We start from the raw sequence: 18,705 nt of genomic DNA, 5'->3' as shown, positions 1-18,705 counted from the left end.
GCCCAGGGGAAGGTTTGACTCCCTGGGCCCTGCCCAGTCCTGGACTGCTGATGCCCTGGATTACTGGAGGAGCTATGGGGACCCATCTGCCTGGCCTGGGTGCTGGAGGACTATTTTTGTATCCCCCTGCCCTCTGCCCCTAGGAGGACCTTGTTGCTGGGGCCCTGGTTGCTGAAAAGGGTCATTCCGTAGAGCCCTGGTGCTGCCTGTGCCCCCCAGCGCCTTGAAGGGCACTTTACTTGTCCTCTCTGGGCAGAGCGCTGTTGTTTTCCCTCGGAGGGAAGCGCTCCTGCCCTTTATTGGCCCCCATTGATGCATTTGCTAATAGCAACGCAGGTTTTGTATATTTCATAGCCGGTACCTACCCGGCGTTATGCCCATTTTTGTATTGACTAATCACGGGTGCCCAACCCGTTTCTAACTTTATTGTATCCTACGAGGGTGCCCACCCCTCGTTATTGCCCCCGAAGCAGTGATGGTGCCGCCGCCGCGGCAACACAGGAAGTCAGGCGGCCAGGCGCCTGGAGCAGGGCGGGACTTCCGCTTGATTCGAGGAAGTCCCGCCTGCCGCAGCGCCGTGATTTGGCTGCCCGCCCCACCAAAAAAGGAAAAAGGAAGCTGGTCGGGTGGAGGTCTCCCGCAGCCCGGGGCTCCCATGACCTGGGGAGAGCCCCGGGGCTGCTAGCAGCAACCTGCGCCGAGGATGCGGGGCTCCCATGACCTGGAGGGAGCCCCGGAAAAAGGGAAATTGCCCGCAGCCCTGAGTAGTGCTTACCGGAAGCCCCGGTCCCGAGATGAGGGACCGGGTGAGAAGGACATCGCCCCCGCCGCCTCCGGGAAGCAGCCGGTGAGTAGGGCTGCCCGGAGGGTAGGGGGGGAGAGGGCCCAAGTAATCCCCGCTCCCACAGGGAGCATAAAGCGAGGGCGGCCCCGATGGCAGCAGGCCGCCCCAACCTAACAATATTGATTTAAAGGGCACGAGGAGCCTGTGCTGAGCCCCGTGGCTCCAACGATAGGGGGCCTTTTCTTCCTGAAGGAGCCAGAGTGCTCCCAGGCACACAGTGTGTGCAGAGCCTAGAGGGCTCCAACGTTTTTGCACAATATGTATTCTAGAAGGCTCCCACAATGTGCAGCATTGGTTCCTGAGCCTAGATGTCTCCCCCGCCCCGCAGCATGAGTCCTAGAGCCTAGAGGGGTCTAACCCTTGCGCAGTTTTATCCCTGAGGGCTAGCGAGAGCCCTTGCCGCAGTTTTGTCCCAGCTGCCCAGCACGTAGTGGGTAGCTGCACCGTTTAGGCTTTTATTCCTAGGGGACATGTTCTTTTGGACTCAGGAGTGAGTCGCAATCCTTCATCCCTACCTTGGGCTTCCCCAGCTGCGCAGCACTTAGTGCCAGCTGCAGCGTTTAGGCCCTGTTCTATCCCTGTCCTCAGCTGCCCAGCAAGTAGTGGGCAGCTGCTACGTTTAGGCTTTGGTGCAGTGGCGCAACCTGGACTTTGATGTAAGTTCTAAATGTGATTTCTGCGCAATTGTTCTTCGCTGCACCTCTGAATGTGTTTTTATGCATCATGTACAAAGTTGCTTTCCTTACACCGCTGAATGTATGTTTATGCATCATGTGTTTTCTTCTCCTACACCTCTGAATGTTGTGATGCATCATGTGTAATGTTCTCATGTTTATACCCCTAAATGTATAGTGATAATTTGGTGGTTGTTCTTCCTAGTACAGGTGTTGCTAGTGAGGTCCTGGTTCCCTGCGTGACATTCTCCTAAGGTGGTTAGGGTTCCGTAGGTGGTACTTACCTCTTACCGGTGATTACTGGTTGTGTGCTACATGATTATTTGGTGCTTAACTATCTCCAAGGGCTTGATACTGAGCTTGCCCCCTGACCAGAGTCCCAGGACCAGTGGACTCTATTGTGCCTTCCCTGACAAATTGCTGGGACTTGTCTGATCTCCTTGGGCCGCTGGGGCCTCGCCTGAAGTGTGCCTCGCTCACTCCCCTGCAGCTGGTGCCTAGCCGCCCCCGCCAAGAGCCGCACTGCTCCTTGTGAAGCCGTGCTCTCCTCCGCCTTGGCCGCCCGCATCCTGCACCTCGGCAGCTTGTGCCTGGGCCGCCCTCATGCCTCGAGCCGCGCCGCTCTCCTCTGAGCCGCGTCCGCTTCGCTGGGCCGCCCGCACCCTGCCCCCCTCCTCCTCTGAGCCCACACCTTGGTCATCCCAACCAAACGCTTGTAGCTGGCGGGTCGCCACCGCCCTCTCAGGCCTACTGAAGAGATCACTTGCATTATCCCGCTCAACCAGAACGGAAGGTACGGTCCGTATCTGCCGCCGGGTATTATATGTTCTATGTTCTAAAAGTGTTACTTCTAACAGTGCTTATTCCTGACAGTGGTCCAGGAGGACCTGTCCTGTACATATATCCCCTGTAAATTCTGCCGGTGCCTGTTGGCACATTGTAAAGTGTGTGTTTTTATCTAATGTGTTTTGGTGTAATACAAAGGCTATTTTTATACATAACCTTGTGTGGAGTTTCCTTTGTGGTGGTCCTTGGGTGTTGTTGCTGGGGGTGCGTGCACAAACACTTAACTCACATTGCCTCCGAGTGTAGCCTTACTGCTCGTGTCACGTTACCAAGGGGGTGAGCAGGGGTTATTTTGGCGTGTAACTCCCTTGCCCTGACGTGGAAATGGTGGTCTCTGACTGACCTTGACGCAAGCCCTGGCCAGCCAGGGATCCCATTTCTAACACCTGCAAAGCATTATGGGACAAGATTAGCAGTGGGCAGTGAATATTATAGTATCCAATATCAAAATAATTCTACAAAGAGCTGCAGTTCAACTAGTCGTTACTAGGTGTCCCTCAATCAATCAATCAATCAAAAATTTGTAGAGCGAACTACTTACCCGTGAGGGTCTCAAGGCGCTGGGGGAAAAAGGGGGGTTGCTACTGGTCAAACAGCAAGGTCTTGAGTAGCCTCCTGAAGGTCAGCAGGTCTTGGGTCTGTTGTAGGCTCAGTGGGAGGGTGTTCCAGGTCTTTGCGGCGAGGTGGGAGAAGGATCTGCCGTCGGTGGTTGTTCTTGGGATGCGAGGGACAGTGGCGAGGGCGAGGTCGGCGGTTGGGGGTGTAGAAGAAGAGTCGTCTGTTGAGGTAGGCTGGGCCAGTCTTGTGGAGTGACTTGTGTGCATGGATGAGGAGCTTGAGTCAAATGCAAAAGCATTGAAATTATTACATCAAGCTGCAATTCCACTCCTCTACTATTTGCCCAGGCGATGGAGCCCATGGCTGCTCACGCTAGGACTTTGACATATTATTCTGGATTGTTGGTGGACGGGCAGGTGCAGCACATAGCGTTGTACGCAGACGTCCTGCCTTTGTTCCTGGCCGACTCAGCGGGGGCACTTCAGGGAGCACGGGACTTGCTGGAGACACTGGGAAGAGTAGCGGGGCTTCATGTGAACTGGGCCAAGTCGTGCTTGTTCCCCACCAGCCCAGGCAGGTAAGACCTGCAAAGTGTAGGGGAAGTCCCGTGGGAAGCCCGCTGTTTGCCTTATCTGGGGGCCTGGATTACCACGACTATGGGGACCTCCTGGAAGGTAATGTGGGGCGAACGATGCGCAGTGCCAAGACCTGTTTTGACTTCTGGGGAACTCTTCCCCTATCAGTAGCGGGCAGGGTTGCCCTAGTGAAGATGATCACTCTACCTAGGTTCCTCCATTACTTCGGGACACTTCCTGTATAGATATCGAGTAAATTCTTTGCACAGCTGAACACCATGATTACAGGGTTCTTATGGGGGACCGAGAGAAGGAGGGTTGCCCTGGTCACTATGCACCGACCCAGAAAGGTGGGGGGGTTTGCGTTACTGGACCTAGAAGCCTATTACCATGCTGCGCAGCTCCAGTGGTTTACGAAATGGATGGCGGGTCACATCAGGCTTCCGGAGGATTTGGATGGGTCGGATCCGAGTTGGCGACTGTTGTAATGCGTTCTGCTGTGGGTCCCGCTGAGATATGGGCAGTGCCACCAGATTTGCAGGCGGTGCTGGACGCAGCTGGTGAGGAGGTCAGGCGTCCGGGTCCCATAGGCGCCCGAGATCCCGTTGGGGATTTGTGAGGTGCTGCCCCATGGGGGTGACTGGAGCAAACTGCGGTCCTGGGAGGAGGAAGGGGTCCTCACTCTCGGTGACCTGTATGAGGATGGTAACCTCCTTCCTTTTAATGATCTCATGGAATGCCATGATCTCCCGAGAGGAGACTTTCTATTTCATGCGCCCTCACAGCAGTGGTCAGGGGGGTATGGTGGAGCTTAGTACATCTCATGCTTGCCAATACATAGTAATGGCCGCGGGGACAATTAAAGCAGTGACTTGCCTCTACCGGCGGATTACACAAGACTTGCATCAACCCCTGACAGTGTTGCGACTGAAGTGAGAGGCGGACTTGGGAGTGCCTATTGAAGAGAAACCCTGGGGGGAGGTTGTTGAGAGGGCATGGAAGTGCTCCCACAATGTGTGCTTCCAGCTGATCCAATTCTACGTCTTGCATAGGGCGTACTTAACGCCCAGCAAGATCAACGACTATTTTGGGGCATCATCTGCATGTCCCCGCAGTATGCTGGAGGGGGCAGGGTTTTTTCACATGTTCTGGAACTGCCCGCATTTAGAGGACTACTGGCGAGGGGTGTCGACTACCCTATCGACTGTGACGGACAAAGAGGTATCCATGACACCGGGGGTTTGCTTGTTGCACTGGTTTCCTCACACTGCTAAGATTAAAATTACCAGCAAGTTCATTGATCTGGGGATGATCCTTGCAAAGCGAGAACTTACCACCCATTAGAAGACTCAGAGGGGGCCTATCCTCATGCACTGGCGCAGGGAACTTGAGAAGTGGGCAGAGAGTGAGGGGAATTGCAGATTACGCCTAGCCAGGCGCAATGGGAGCAAGAAATCACTAGAAATGGCCCGGGCGTGGGTGGCACTGGTGGAGCTGGTCAAACATCCGGCTGAAGATGACGGGGAGTGTCAGGTGGAGGGGAAGACGAACGGGCTGATGGAAGCAATTGATGCCTGACGGGGTTAGAAGGTGACAGAACTGGAGAGGGCCGAATAAGGATTCCCTCAGCGTTATTGGACTGCAGTAAGTTGAGCGCTGTGCGGCAGGTCCCCCGATGTACGATGTAAGTGCGTTAGAAGACAGATTGAATGTTTTAATGGGCCAACAGCATGCCTGGGGGGGCTGGATGGGTTGGGGGGGAATTCGCTGGGGTGCTTGGGAGCTGGAGGGGAGGGAGGGATGTTGGGAGCCATCTAATGGGCCTTGTTCTTGGACCACAACAAGGGCAGAGACGAACCGAGCAAGATGCTGCTTTTACTTAAAGGACAGGGAAGGAAGGCCAGAAGGGGGTTTGATCCGGATCGGAACATTTACCGGCAGCTGGCTCTGGGAGGGCCTCAGGTTGTTACTGGCTGTAATTGCAATGCATATTGCCTTCCTCCTGTTTATCTATATTGCCCATGGGTTGCACATATTGTGTAATGTTTGCTTTTTCCTTTGCAGCCATGGAAAGGCATTTAAAACTCGACATCCTAATGTGGCTGACGGTGCCTGCTAGGCACTGGCACCATAGTAGTGCCCCTGCTTTGCCTGGCAGGCAATCGTGACGATTGCCACCGACAGAAAAGTGGCGTTGGACTTTCCGTCCGCCGCGATACCCACCCCCTTCATAATATGGCGGGGGGTAAATCTCATGACGATGGCGGAGCGATCGCCACTGCCGGCCCGGCGGTGGTGATCGTTCCGCCATCGTAATGAGCCCCTTAGTTCTGTTTTACTCTGGTTACACAAACACAATGATCTGCTGTGATTCTGAAAGCCAACTGAGGTTTCATAGTGTAAAGTAGTGCATTTCCCATCAATTTAAGAGCTTAGACTCTGTTTCTAATTCTAACATAGAGCTGCTGATTTTTAAACTGCAGCATGGTCACAGGTCGGAATGGACAGGAGCTTTAGTGTACCGCCCGCCAGGAGGAAATAAGAAAGACTTCTGCATAGAATTATCTGACTTTTACTCGTAGGGGATTTCAATCACCACCTAGAGAAGGCCACAAACGTGGACGCGGCTAGCCTGATAGCAGCCATGGAATCCCTTGATCTTTTTCCCAGAGTAAAGAGTCTGACCCACTCGGTTGGCCATCTTCTGGACAACATCTTCTCTAATATTCCCGAATTATTAGTCGAATCTCCTCAGAAGGTCGGCTTAACAGACCATGCGCGTTTGAACTTTGCTTGGGCCCATTCTTAAAGTAGGGACATTTTACAACCTCATAAAGAATTTCGCAGAAGCTGGAAAAAAGTTACAGCCTCTGCTTTTAGCAAGGTCTATACCCCTCCCTTACTTAAGCTAGCCTAGGATTGTGACGAGGCATTAGATTTCTTCGAGGCCTCCCTTACAGAGGCTCTCGACTCTATCACACCGCGGAAGCTGGTTAAATTACAGACCAGGGCAGCCCCTGAACCTTGGTATTCCGGCACTCTTAAGAGATAAAAAGCCTTGTGCAGAAAAAAAGAAAGGAAATGGAGGAAGTCTAAGTCCAAATTAGATGAGAGAAGTTATTGAGAGGTTCACAGAATCTATCTTAATAGGTGTAATACAGCCAGAAGAACCTACCTAGGGGCACGTATTGAAGGAGCTAAGGACTCCTCGCGTGAGCTCTTTGTTTCTGTAAAGGAGTTCACCAATCCCAGGGCGAACAACCCACTTCCACCAGCAACGCAGGAGCTTTGTAATAACCTTGCGACGCATTTTACTAATAAAATTGATCTAGTTTACCATGTCTTTGGGTCTGAAGTGAGAGCTTATGAGGGAGTCTCCTGCCAATTAAGTTCCTGCTTCCCGACTTCAGACCATTTCTCCAGTATTACCAGTGAGCAGGTTCGTGCCCTTTTGGCCCAGGCATAATCTGGATCGGTCTTAGATCCAGCACCACCAGCAGTTATGTCGGAGTTAGCACCGGCCATTGCTGACTCATTGGTAGAGATATGCAATATCTCACTTAAAACTGCAACTTTCCCACTTATATGGAAGAGAGCCCATTTGAAACCTTTAGTGAAAAAGGCATCAGCAGACCCAAGGGACCTACAGAACTATAGGCCAATATCTCTCCTCCTGTGCTGCTCTAAGATGCTGGAAACAATAATAAATCGACATTTGGCCAGCTATTTGGAAAAGAATAACATCCTGGATCCGTCTCAGTCTGGCTTTCGGGCCTCGTATAGTACTGAGACAGCCCTCCTAGAGGTCACAGACTCGCTCAGGATGACACTAGACAAGGATTCTCCGGCCATGCTGGTGCTGCTCGATCTGTCAGCAGCCTTTGACATCATCTCTCATACTATCCTGCCATGTAGGCTTAGGGAGATTGGTGTCAGAGGATCGGCACTGGATTGGATGCAGAGTTACCTGTCAGATAGAACTCAAGCTGTTCAGATGGACTCATTTGTGTCACCTATCATAGCTGTGGACAAGGGGGTGCCTCAGGGCTCTATTTTGAGCCCAACGTTGTTTAACATCTACGTTGCCCCCTTGGCCAGTATCGTCAGAAATTATGGGTTTGAAACCATCTCCTATGCTGACAAATTAAACTCTGTATGAGTTTAAAATGTATACTTTTTCCTCTTGTGATATTGTAAAAAGAGTTTGCCACAAAAGATATACAAAACAGTTTTTGCATATCCAAGTGCCCGTTATTCTGTACAGCCAATATTCCAGGATGCTTTTCTTTTGAGGGACTTGTACCCAGATTTATCAAAGGATTGTTTTGCACTTGCATCATGCAAAGTGGCGCAAGGACAGCATCATTCAAAATTCAGATTGACCACGGCATGCAAGGCCACCTCACATGGCCCTGCGTGGCTTGGTAAATCTGAAGTAACGCAAGGCAGCACAAGTTGCTGCCTTGCATTGCTTTACCCCAGGGGGGTGTTACATGGGTGGAGCATGGGTGTTACCACGCATCTACCCATGCTTTTTGACACATTTCCAGATTTACCAAGACTGGTAAACCTAGAAATGCGTCAAAATCGTACATCTTCCAGATATTTATTTCTCCTTATTGTTTCCTCTAAGTGTGCTGTAATTACAGCACACTTAGAAAGGGGAAAACACCTCTATGGAGTGTTTCTGTGCAGGAAAATGTCCATTCCTGCACAAAAACAACACACCATGCTGCAGGGGTGCCTGCATTGGCACTAGGGAGCACTCAGTGCACCAGTGCAGCAAGAGAGCAGGAATGCATCATATGATGATAGATATGGCACACTGCTCTGCAACAAATAATGATAACTATGAGACCTGGGGGCATATTAGCAAGGGCGTTATCGCTTCTTTAGTGGGACTTTTTCCAGCTAAAGCGGAGATATTTTTATCGCCCTATTAGCAAGCTGTCGCTAACAGCAGTTAGCGACAGCTTATAGGCGATAATTACAGGTTTGGGGCCCACTTTGCATGTCAGCGATATTTATCGCTAATGACATGCAAAGTGGGCGTACCCAACCTGTTAGTGACTGAAAGCAGTCGCTAACACAGCTATCGCCTATTAGCAAGGCAGGCGAAGCGATAAAAAATATTGTGCTAAGCGCGAAGTTACATGTTTAAATATCGACTACAAAAATATAGACAACAAAAATATTGATGTAAAAATATTGATTACAAAAATATCGACTCCCTATACTTAAACAGGTAAGTAAAATAATATCGACTCAAAAATATAGATGCAAAAAATATAGATGTAACAAATATCGACTTTAAAAAATAACATAACTTAAATTAAATTAATTAAATAATTTTATTATTATTAACAAATTAAATTAAATGTAATATATATTTTAATTAATTATAACAAATAAATGTAATTAAATAAATATAAACAAAAAAGTGTACATATACATATATTTACTTAAATACATGTTATTAACTATTATCTTTATTTCATTTACAAAATGTATTAATTAAAAAATAAAAAACATATATAAATATTTTTTATTAAATCTATATTTAATTAACACATTAAACTCTGAAAAAACAATACATACATTTAATAACAAAATAAAAACATTAGTATTTAAAACATTTAGCAGGAAAGTCAAAATTACTATTCCCACTCCAGTGAGTACAAAAGTAGGAAAAGCGCTGGATAGCGTAGGGGTAAAATTGACTATTCCCATTCCAGAGAGTGCAACAGTAGGGAAAGCGCTGGATAGCGGAGGGGTAAAAATGTCTATTCCCACTCCAGTGAGTGCAACAGTAGGGAAAGCGCTGGATACCGGAGGGATAAAATTTACTATTCCCACTCCAGTGAGTGCAACAGTAGGGAAAGCGCTGGATAGCGGAGGGGTAAAACTTACTATTCCTACTCCAGAGAGTGCAACAGTAGGGAAAGCGCTGGATAGCAGAGAGGTAAAATTTACTATTCCCACTCCAGTGAGTGCAACAGTAGGGAAAGCGCTGGATAGTGGAGGGGTACCATTTACTATTCCCACTCAAGAGAGTGCAACAGTAGGGAAAGCGCTGGATAGCGGAAGGGTGAAATTTACTATTCCCACTCCACTGAGTGCAACAGTAGGTAAAGCGCTGGATAGCGGAGGGGTAAAATTGACTATTCCCATTCCAGAGAGTGCAACAGTAGGGAAAGCGCTGGATAGCGGAGGGGTAAAAATTTCTATTCCCACTCCAGTGAGTGCAACAGTAGGGAAAGCGCTGGATACCGGAGGGATAAAATTTACTATTCCCACTCCAGTGAGTGCAACAGTAGGGAAAGCGCTGGATAGCGGAGGGGTAAAACTTACTATTCCCACTCCAGAGAGTGCAACAGTAGGGAAAGCGCTGGATAGCAGAGAGGTAAAATTTACTATTCCCACTCCAGTGAGTGCAACAGTAGGGAAAGCGCTGGATAGCGGAGGGGTACCATTTACTATTCCCACTCAAGAGAGTGCAACAGTAGGGAAAGCGCTGGATAGCGGAAGGGTGAAATTTACTATTCCCACTCCACTGAGTGCAACAGTAGGTAAAGCGCTGGATAGCGGAGGGGTAAAATTTACTATTCCCACTCCAGAGAGTGCAACAGTAGGGTAAGCGCTGGATAGCGTAGGGGTAAAAATTACTATTCCCACTCCAGAGAGTGCAACAGTAGGGAAAGCGCTGGATAGCGGAGGGGTAAAAATTACTATTCCCACTCCAGTGAGTGCAACAGGAGAGAAAGCGCAGGATCACAAAAAAAAAAGAAAAACCTATCACATTGTTTATTTAATTTAATTTCCAATTATTATTATTATTATTTTTTTTTTTTATTACTTCAAACATGGAAGGCGACAAAAACATACATACATGCTTGCAATATTTTTAGCATATACAGTGCAATTACAGTCTAGTCCACCTCATTATATCATCTGTAAGGCAATAGGGCAATTCTTAACACGGAAAGAAATACATCTCTCAGCATATGGACACTCAAGCCGAATACTTAATCTGAAAGGGCCTCATCCGAGTCAACCCGTGGCGGCTCACATATGTCCCCTCTGAACTTGTTCCATGCCCCCCAGATTTGTTCCCATTTCCCAGGGCATCCCCGATGGACAAATACCGCTTTCTCGGCCACCATCGCTACATCCATGTCCCTGCACCAGTCTCTCAACGTAGGCAGCCCACTAGAACCCCATAATCTAGCAATATTACGTTTTGCCACCATCATCCCTAGCATGGACCAGTCCTGCTGACGATGGGTTAAGTCCGCTGCATCCCATATATTTAACAAACAACATTGGGGGTCGGGTAACAGGGAAACAGCTGTGGTTTGGGAGATGGTGCGCATCACTGCAGCCCAGTACACGGCCACCCGACCACAATCCCAAATGGTGTGATAGAACGTTCCCTTCTCTCCGCATCCACGGAGACAATACTCGTGGGAGGCCTTTCCTATCTTGTGAAGGGCTGTTCTGGTGTAATATGTGCGTTTTAATATTTTCAGCTGAACCAGTTTAAGTCTGGAGGGAATCGCTGTCTCTCGCGGTGAGGAGAGGGCCTCCTGCCATTCCGAATCGTCGAGGTCGCCAATGTCTCTTGACCAACTCAATCGCAACTTAGATAGCATGTCAGGGAGGTTGTTGACCAGTTTTTGATACGTGAAGGATGTTGCTTTGTGGGTCATGTGCTCTGTCAACAACCTATCCTCAAGAGGAGTGGATTCCTGTAGGTTCGTCCCCGTCGGGACGACTGTCTGCAGTGCATGCCGGATTTGTATATACCTGTAGTGTTCAGACTGTGCCATATCATATTTGGTTTGTAGAAATGTGAAGTCTACTACCTTGCGCTTTTTCCAGAGGTCACCTACTACCGATATGCCTATGTTGTCCCAAGCCTGGAACCCCTTACTGTTGCGCATGAAACCTAGTCTATGTGAGTCCCACAGGGGTGTCATTTGCGTGATCACATTAGCGCACTGAAGGTGTCTATGTGCCCTATACCAGAGTTGAATTGTGTGACGCGTCGGACCCATTAGATCGGACGGTACACTACGACTGTAGAGGTTTCTTAACAGTCCCTTGGATTCCAGACACTGTCTGTCTGCCAAATAAGCGGGTTCCGTCCGCGGGACATGCAGCAAATAATTGATTTGCTTGAGGTGGGCCGCCCAGTAGTAAAGTTCGATATGAGGAAGTGCTATACCTCCGTCATACCAGTCTTTCACCAGTTTGCATTGCGCAATCCGCGCTGGTTTCCCATCCCACAGCAAGGTAGAAACCGCCGGTAAAGTAGGAGGGTGGGACCGGGAATAGTGTATTTTCGAGGAGATACAGGAAGCGGGGAAGTGTCATCATTTTGAACAGTGCAGCTTTGACCAGGAGAGTGAGAGGGAGGGAGCGCCACACCTTTACATCCCGCTTGAACCGGTCCAGTGGGGGTTTCAAATTCAGGGCGTAGAATTCGTCCGGGTCTGATGAAATGTAGACGCCCAGATACTTAAAAGCCGCCTCGGTATAACGTAAAGGGCAGCTCACCGGGAGTGAGGGTGGGAGGCCGGCAAGAACGAATAGGACCGATTTTGTCCAATTAATCCTATATCCTGACACTCTCCCAAATTTTTAGCAGACATTAAGTAGAATTGACTTTTTGGGGGAGGTGAGATAAAGAAGGATATCATCTGCGTAGAGAGATATTCGATCTTACCATGTCGGCGACCACCGGATACCTTTGATGGAGGGTTCCCATCTGATCCAGATCGCTAATGGTTCAAGGACTAGCGTGAATAATAAGGGGGATAGCGGGCATCCCTGCCTCGTCCCCCGACCGAGCGGGAAGTCTCTAGAGATGTGACCATTTGCTGCTATCTGGGCCATGGGCTTGGAATAAAGCAGAAGAACCCAGGCACAGAACTTGGGGCCGAAGCCCATGTGGTGGAGCACCGCAAACAGATAAGGCCATTCCACAGTGTCAAATGCCATAGTGGCGTCAAGGTAAAGGAGAACAGCCGGTTCCTGTATGTGTTCCCGGCGGGCCATCACTGCCTGCAGTCGGCGCAGGTTATGTGATGTATTACGGTATGTCATAAAGCCAGACTGATCTGGGTGCACCAGAGTGGCAAGGTGGGGGGCCAGTCGCTGCGCCAGTAATTTGGCGAGGATCTTTGGTTCCGCATTTATTAAGGAAATGGGTCGGTAAGAGGCGCACGCCTCTGCCGCCTTGCCGGGTTTATGGATCAGAATGATCGTGGCGAGCTCTCCTACTTCTAGGCTATCGGCGAACATCTTGAGGAGATAGGGGGCTGTTATTTGAACCGTGCTCTTGTACAGTTCCACTGGGAGTCCGTTGGGGCCCAGAGCCACGTCCGCACGTTAGTGCGCCGGTTGCCTCCTGTATTTCTTCCAGGGTGACGTCCGCTTCAAGCAAAAGCGCTGCTTCTGGGGAGATGCAGGGGATTGTCAGATCTTTAATATACTCATATGCTTCCTCTATCGGGTATGATGCTTGGGGGGCGTATATTATTTCAAAATGGTCAGCCAGCAGGTCGACTATGGCCTTGGGATCCGAGGTCGTATAGCCCTCAGGTGAAGTCAGCTGCGAAATGACTCTGCCTGCTCTTTCCTTTTTGTCCAGCCAAGCCAGCATCTTCCCGGCCTTGTCCCCTAGCTCATAAACCCTGTGACGGGTAGCTTGCATTGTATTCTGAACCATTTCTTTTTGGTATGTCATCTATTCAGTGCGCCGTAGCCGGACTGCCTGAGTGGTTCTCGGGGATGGGTGAGTCTCCTGTTCACGAATTGCCATTTTAAGAGCCTCCTCGAGGGTGCTAAGTTCTTGTCGTTGTGTTCGCTTGTGGCCTGCAATGGCGGCGATCTCCTGCCCGTGCAGGACTGTTTTGTATGCCTCCCACAGGGTACTGTGGGAGTCTACTGAGCCTGAGTTCTCCTGGAAATAGTGTTTGGTGGTATTGGTTAGGATGTTACCCAGAGGGGTGGCCTGCAGATAGCCCGCGTGGATAGGGAAGATGCGGCTTCTGTGGGCGCGGTGGTTTGTGTATGTGAGTCGCAGCGGGGAATGATCAGAGATCCCCCTGGGGCGGATATCCACCTCCTTAATGCCGTGCAGCCCATCCCCACACATCAAGACGTAATCTATCCGTGAGAGACAGTCATGGGTCGCTGAGTAGTAAGTGTATTGTTTATCGTGAGGGTGTTTGTGTCGCCAGCAGTCTGTAAGTCCCAAAGCGTCCAGCAGCCCGGTGAGTCGTCCGTCCCCCGCACCGTTGTTGTATGTGGGTGCCTATCAAGCTCATGATCTACAATGTCATTAAAGTCGCCCCCTATCACCAACGTCGCCGTCGGCAAGGTCAACAGGAAGGTCGTGAGAGCAGTGTGTGCTGTAGCGTGTAGGCCTTGGGGGATATATACGGACACAAAGTTGAAAAGTTGGCCTTCCCACTGAACCGTCACCGCTGCAAAGCGGCCCTGATCATCTATTCGTGTTTGTTGGCATACCATCTGGAAGTTCTTCCTTATAAGGATCCCTGTCCCCCTTGAACCAGAGGAGAAGTCTGCATGTGCGATGAACTTGTATCCCCATTTATCCATTGCCTTTGAGGCCGAGCCCACAAGATGAGTTTCCTGCAGTGGGACTATTGCTCGGTTACAGCGTTTTAGGTATTGTAGCACCAGGCCACGCTTCTCTTTGTCACCCAACCCCCGGACATTCCATGTCAGGACTGTTAGAGCTGACTGGTGGGAGGGTTGTGATATACGAGTATCAGGTGTATCTGTTACGTGTGTAGCCATTTACCGGTGTATGTAGCAGCGTGTAAGTCAATAGGGGACGTTCCTGCAATGCACTTTCTTTCAAGAAACCTGTCGCCTTCCTTATCGTACAAACAAGAAAAAGAACACAAAAAAACAACCCATGCTCCCACCCACCCTGCGACCCACCCTCCCTCCCTGCCCCCCTGCTAGACGAACTTTCAACTGCCCGCCACCCCAACTCAGCAGAGCGCTTTATCCCTCCCATTACCCAATACTTGCTTGTCGGGGGAAGAGTTCAGCAAGGCACCAGCCCCTTAAAGCCCCTTGTCTTGCCCCAGTTCAGAGTCACAGGTTGCAGAAGCCTGGATAGGTGCAGGATCGCTGTCGGAATCGGGGAACAGTGATACGAGAACGGAGCTTATTCCTCTTCATTGAGCGGAGAGTGGTTCAGTTCGGGGCCTCCAGAGCTAGAGCTCCCGGCCGCACCCTCAGTGTCCCGGTGCCGCTGCGGTTTTGGAAGACGATCTGATCTGCCCACAGTGCGCCAACCTTCCAGCCAGTCATGTGCAGCCTCGGGCGTGTCAAAAAACCACGTTCTCTCGTCTGCCACCACCCGAAGCCTCGCAGGGAAGAGCATCGAGTAGGGTAACTCCTGTGTCCTGAGTAACTTCTTGACCTCAAAGAAGCTTCGTCGTCTCCTCGAAACAGCTGCCGTGTAATCCGGAAAGAACGTCACAGCGGAGTTTAAAACACGGACCGGGGGGGAGTTTCTTGCTGCTTGTAAAATGGCATCTCGGTCCCTGAAATTGAATAATCTAGCGAGCACCGGTCTAGGAGGCGCACCCGGTTTAGGTTTGCCACCGGGCACCATATGTGCACGTTCCACCGAGAAAAAGTTTGAGAGTCCCTTAGGCTGCAGTTTGGTGGTAATTAGCTCCTCAGCATATAAGTCCATAGCTCTTGTACCTTCTGACTCCGGAATACCAATAATCCGAACGTTGTTGCGTCTTGCCCTCCCTTCTTGCTCATCGAGCTTCTCCGCCAGTGTTTTGTTCTCCTTTTCAAGCAGGGCGACTGAGGTCTGCAATTCAGAAGTGTCCGCAACGAGAGACTTGGTGACTATTTCCACTTCTTTCACCCTATCCGCCATCTTGTGGAGATCCGCACGCAGCAGTGTAACGTCCGTAGATATAGTGCCCACCGTCGCCTGTATATTAGCTAGCACCTTCATCACATCTTCAAGGGTGATCTTTTTCGTCCCTTCGTCGTTCGCAGGCTTAGTTGGAGGGTGGCCGGGGGAAGATCCTTTTTCATAGCCAAATTTATCCAGCTTCGCCTGTGTGGTAGTATGTCTTGGTCCCCTGCCCGCCATGGCTCCTTATTCCTGTAGCGCACGGTGTCCGCAAGTAGTTCCAGCGGGGGGGGGCACCCGGTCAACAGGGGTCAGTGGTCCGTATATGGGAGTACCAGTTCAGCACGTAGAGCCCAATAAACTGGCAACCGGGAGCACTTACTGCGGATCAATGGGCCAGTGACAGCGTCAAATGACCAAGCGGGCGGAGGTAGAAGCTCGCAGTACTGTTTGGTTGTGCTTCACACCCCGATCACCGACCCCGTGACACTCCGGAATATTGAATAACAAGGACGGGACCCCCGGCGTAGGCAGTTCCTCAGGATGAGCGCCGGTACAGGCTGGTGTTCATGCCAGGGGGTGAAGGGGGGGGGGGGGGGGGAGAAATCACTCCCAGGGCGCTGGACGCTGTTTCTCGGCTGCAGCCGGTCCAAGGGATTCCCACACTCACCACCGCAACAATCACCGGCTCCATCACGGCCAGCGGCCGGAACCGTTGTGTAACGGCAGGCGGGGGCAGGCAGTCGCACCTTCCGTGATCGGCAGTCACCTACGTCAGGCCGCTGGATGAGCGCGCGCCGGCGCCAAAGGATCCTCACTGTGTAGTGTTCCACCGGAGCAGGGAAAGGCGCCGTCTCCGCACCTCCGGGCACTGATCGGCGGCCGGTCGCAACTTTAGTCCCCGGTCTTGGTTACTCAGGTAGGCCCCAGTTCGCCAATCCGTCTCTCGGCCTGATTTTAAGCCCAATTCATACGTAAGTTACATAAGGCTGTACCACCCGCACTCCAATCCTTGGGGCCGTTGTCGGAGCAATATAATTATGCGGATAAGTGTGCAGAGTAGTGGAAAGGGCGGCTGGGTCCCCGGAGCTCACAGGCTAGGTGGCCATCTTGATCGGCCGGTAGCCACGCCCCTCCAATTTCCAATTTTAACATAATTAAATTATAATTATATATATATATCAATATTAACAAAGATTTTACAAAAACACATTATTTACCACTATAATAGCCTCAACACACACCTAAAATTAATTACACAATTACATTTAATATTTACTAATTAATAAAAATTTATTCATTCTTATTTATTAATTAATCAAATACATATCACTTAGCACGCTATAATATCCACAACACACACCTAAATTTAATTACACAATTACATTTAATATTTACTAATTAATTAATGATAATTGATTCCTTAATATTTATTAATTAATCAATAAAAAAGATAATTACTTACAAGCTTGCACACCATTTACACATTAAAACACCACAACACACACCTAAAATTAATTACACAATAACAATTAATAATTACTAAATAATTAATGGTAATTAATTTTTACATATTTAATAATTAATCAATTTAAAATTAATTACTCACCACTCTTCACACCATGTACACATACAAATACCACAACACACACCTAAAATTAATTAAGCAATTAATATAATTAATTATTAATTGATTAATTAAAAATAATTAACAATTAATTACTAATTAATAAATTAACACATTCATTATTCAATCAATTTTATATAATTAAATTACTTCCCACCCTATTCCCCTATCAACCCACAACCCGCTACGGAACTAATAACACAAAATTAAACTTATAATAAATTTATAATTATAAAAATCCTTAAACATATAATAAATGACAAACAATTCTTATTAAAAACACTAAAATACATAACATCATTAATAAATCGATATTTTTGTAAACGATAATTTTGTAAACGAAATTTATTACAACTATATTTTTGTAATCGATATTTCTTACCTGTCAGTCGATATTGTTGTCATCTACATTTTTGTTGTCGTTATTTCTTCCAAACGATATTTCTGCGGCGATATTAATGTAAGACGATATTTTTCCGTCGATATTCCCGCTCTGCACCAAGCGCGAATATCGCCAGAACCTAACGCCTGCTCAGACCATGACTTAATCTGTGTATCCAATGGGAGGTGGAAATTCAGGTTAAGTCCCCATTAGCGATAATGCCTAAATATCGCTGGATTTCCAGCGATATTCACGCATTGAGCTGCTATCGCCGGATTTTTTATCACTTAAGAGATAAACGTTGCTAATAGCACGTTATCTCTGCGATAATATCCGGTGATAGGCGGCGATAAAAAAAATGCGCTAAGCGCATTTAGCGATAATTATCGCTATTTTTTGCTAATATGCCCCCTGGTTCTTAAGTTGAAGGGCAGTTCAGACACCCTTTCAACCATTGAATTACTCTGGTTAGAGACTGCTCACACTGTTATATATGTATTTCAATGAAATAACGCTTTTCAGTAATATGGCCATTTGCCCCAAGGGAATTCCACCATTAGCTTTGAAAGGCATGCAGTAGGCACAAGCCATCAATCTTGATGAGGATAGAATTTTCAGGGAGTATCTGAACTTTCTCCAAGAGAGATCAATCTCTAACGGAATGCTGAATTTTGTGTCATCTACACTAGAATCGTAGGGCGTGATTCACAAAGGTAAACTTAAACCTGAAGTCTAAGTTTAGTTTTTTGAATTGGGCCCTTAGACTTCAGGTCTAAACTTAAACTTCAGCTCTAAACTTAGGATTCAGGTCTAAGTTTACCTTTGTGAATCACGCCCTATGGCTCTAGTGTGCATATCACAAAATTCAGCATTCCTTTACAGAATGGTCTCTCTTGGAGAATTCTCTTGGGAAAGATCCTCCTCCATGAAAGCCATGGCAGAGAGGAAACAAAGGGCGCCCTATAGGGCCCCCTTGTGCCTCTGTCCCCATGGAGTGCATTCAGGGGGTACAACATGTGCCCCCGTGTGTGTATGCACCACAGTTCCTTCATGGCCGTGCTGGCAGTGTTTATTTGAAAACAAAATGCATATTTTTAGTAGCACGCAGTCAGGCTCTAGCTACTGTAAAAATTCTGTTTATAAATGTCTGTTAAAAAGACACACTGTAGAACTCAGCTCGTAAAACTCACCCTACCTCTGAAAAAGAATACATGTTTGTCACCATGAAGCTTCACATGACTACAGCTTTTACATGTGTGGCAACTAATCTTGCCAA

This window comes from Lissotriton helveticus, chromosome 5_1, assembly GCF_964261635.1.
Source record: "Lissotriton helveticus chromosome 5_1, aLisHel1.1, whole genome shotgun sequence".
NCBI classification, from domain to species: Eukaryota; Metazoa; Chordata; class Amphibia; order Caudata; family Salamandridae; genus Lissotriton; species Lissotriton helveticus.
This window is presented reverse-complemented; position numbering follows the sequence as displayed.